At 37.9% G+C, this 3,291-nt stretch overlaps 1 long non-coding RNA gene across 1 annotated transcript; it reads right to left on the bottom strand.

Annotated features, from left to right (window-relative positions):
* Window positions 1-207: 207 nt before the first annotated feature.
* LOC309843108 lies at window positions 208-2,995 on the bottom strand. The gene is made up of 2 exons (XR_014299945.1): window positions 2,650-2,995; window positions 208-361 (listed from the first exon to the last, which is right to left on the bottom strand). It is a non-coding gene; the product is annotated as an uncharacterized lncRNA (long non-coding RNA).
* Between the last annotated feature and the right edge of the window lie 296 nt (window positions 2,996-3,291).

Below are 3,291 nucleotides of genomic sequence, written 5' to 3'. Positions count from 1 at the left end.
ATAATTCTATAACCTACATGATGGTTACATAGTTGGGTTGACTAGATTCCTCCCACATAATTATTTCAATTATATAAAATGTTACTTACATAAGTGGAATGGTATTATAGTAGTAAAATATTCAATTCTGTAATTATGTAAGATTAAAGTAAGAAGAAAGCCCTGAAATTTTAGCAACATACTTCCTAGAGAAAATCTGAACGGTTCTATTCCTAGGTTTTATTTTATTTTATTTTTAAAGTTTATTTATTTAAGTAATCTCTACACCCAACGTGGGACTGGAACGCATGATCCCGACATCAAGAGTTGCACGCCCTTCCAACTGAGCCAGCCAGTCCCTCTATTCTTGTATTTTAAGCACCTATAATGATAAAATATGAAAACAAAATGCTTTTCAATGATTTGCTTTCTCATAAGACATTAGCCAAATTTTAGTTTAAAACCTCAAAGAGTGTTAGTTTTGAATACATTCTTTTAAGTTGAATCCTCTTTGAACCCAAATCTGGCTTCCAAATTTTCTCTCCAGGAAGCTCTCTAGAGGGATCTTACTTCCCTGAGGTTAATACTTATTTTTACCATACCCCCCCCCCCCGCCCCCAGGCAACTCATTGTAATATTGCAGGCTTTTCTTGTATAGAAAAAGCTATTTAAAAATGCCCGGGACACTATTCTTCCCTTGGTAAGCTTCGACAGCCATCTTTGACTGACTGACTTTCTGACGATGACTGTCCAGAAGCCACAGGAAGAAGGGCTAATTCTGGCCTTGACTAGAACGTTTCCGGGGAAGGTTCAATGCTTGAATTTCAGATGTGTTTCTCAGGAAGTCATATAAACTGGATGCTTATGCTTATTAAAGGAGAGATTTTAAATGATGATAAAATTATGACTTCCATACAATATAAAATGAAACACGTATCAAAGGTTTTTGTTAACTCAGGAATTAATGAGGGACCAACAGACGTTCTCGCTCCTTTAAAAAGAGAACCACAAGTTTATAGTCAGGTAAAGAATGTGACATGAATTCTCAAATACATGAAAAACTGGTAAAACTGGTCAACAGCCACAGGAATACAATTTGCATTTTTATGGACAGGAATTGTTTGCATTACAATAAATTTTCCACAAGTTAACTTTTGTATCTTAAAGGTGGTGAAATGGCCTCCTTGGAGGCAAACAAACACATAGATAACCCAGGGGATGAGCTAGAAGATGCTTAGCAAATTTCAAAGTTTGCCCCATTATTTATTTATTTATTTTTTTATCATGTAGTCTTTCTTTAAAGGGTGCTCTTGTGGGGGTGCTTGGGTGGCTCAGTCAGTTAAGCCGCTGCCTTAGGCTCAGGTCATGATTCCAGGGCCCTGAGATTGAGCCCCAAGTCAGGGTCCCTGTTCAGAGGGGAGTCTGCTTCTCCCTCCCCCTCCCTAACCTCTGCTTTTACTCTCTCTCTCTCTCAAATAAATAAATTAATTAATAAAATCTTTTAGAAAAGTATTTGGGGGCATATGACATCTTTATAATGATAAATAACTAAAGATTTAGAAATTAACCGGTGAATAAATTAGCTATTGGGGTCTAAGACTCACACACAGGAATTTGGCCCTGAAGTTCATTTTGGACAATAGCATGAAAATTAAGGATTCTTTTGAGAATCTGGCACTAATTATATGTTGATGTAAAAACTGAAATATTATTTTATTTTCTGTACATGTCCGTGAAATACAATATAAGCATTCTGAATAATTTGAATCAGTTCTCTAACTAACAGAAACATCCCTGTCACTCAGAGATCGACCTCCATAATAATGGCCAAGCTAATTCCAGCAATAATAATCAAAAGTACGGCAGCCAAGTCTTACTGATTCCTTTTTAAAAAAAATTTTTTAAAAGATTTTATTTATTTATTTGACAGACAGAAGTCAAAAGTAGGGAGAGACACAGGCAGAGAGTATGGGGGAGGAGGCTCCCTGTGGAGCAGAGAGTTGGATGCGGGGCTCGATCCCAAGACCCTGGGATCATGACCAGAGCTGAAGGCAGAGGCTTTAACCCACTGAGCCACCCAGGCCCCCCATTACTGATTCCTTAATACATGCCAGACACTGTGTTAGGTCTTTTACCTATAAATTTTTAAATTTGATTTTCATACCACCATATACAGTGGGGTATATTTAAACCTGTTTCATGGAGTAGCAGTTCATGCCTTCCTTGCTCAAGTCCTTCTTTTTTAATAAAGAAAAGGAAATTTTAAGCAAACAAGTTTCATTGAACGATCTGAATTATAGTATTTCAAAAGCAGCATGGTTCAGTGAACTAAATAGCAATCCTTTTTTGGCTTTGATTTCCTCAACGACTTGGCTTCTTTCCCCTCAGTTTTAAGTGATGAATAGCTTTACATAATTGCTGATGCTTAATCTCTATGCAATGCTTCGAGAAATCTCTTAAGGTATAAAACCCTCAATTATTCCTCTTTATGAGTGAATTGGAAAGGACCTGAGTGCTTTGCTTCCACAGACAGAAGTCTGAGACTGTTGACTTCTAGCCATTCAGAGAGAAAACATCTCAAAGAGGAATGCAATGAAATTACAAAACAGAGTTTGGGGAACTGAGATCCTATCTGGACTACCCACGCTGGAAAACTATGTTCACACTTACCTCCCTCCTTTACACTTCTTTCTCCTCCTCTTCATCACCTCTGTTCTCTTTATTGGCTTTGTATGCTTCAAGAGTCATTTAGTACCTGACCACACAAACAAAGAAATGTGCTGAGTCTGACTTTCTTGGTGGCATACATTCAGGAGTTCATTTTAATGTATGTTGCATTTATTTTACGGATGACTTTCTTGTCGTCCTATAGTTACGGTTCTAAACTCTATCTTCCTCTGAATTTTTATTTCCTTGCTTTGCCTTGTGGCAAAAGGCAAACAAAAAGCAGTCGCGACAGCAAGGACACCCTCTCAGTCAAGATGGTTTCCCCCAGGACTGCCTGGGAGCTTTCTCCACCCCGCTCGTAGAAAGGGTTAGAATAAGGAAGTAGCGTGAGTCATTACGATTGCCACACTTTCAGGAAAACCCCTGTTCTGTCTTCCTCTCTACCCTGAGTAACAGGAGGTAAAATTTCAGAACATATGTTCAGAAGTTTTCTGTAGGAATGCAGTGTCGATTTGATTAAAAACAACAGAAAGGACACAAGTAAAACAATCTTTGAAGAGCAGAAGAATGGATCTGATCTAAATTTGTTCATAAGCTAGTTGTTTGGATGTGGGAATGCAGCTGCCATTTCTTACACATCTTCTA

This window comes from Mustela nivalis, assembly GCF_964662115.1.
Source record: "Mustela nivalis genome assembly, chromosome: 1".
NCBI classification, from domain to species: domain Eukaryota; kingdom Metazoa; phylum Chordata; class Mammalia; order Carnivora; family Mustelidae; genus Mustela; species Mustela nivalis.
The sequence above is the reverse complement of the archived record's forward strand: the minus strand, read 5'-3'. Positions and strand labels throughout refer to the sequence as shown.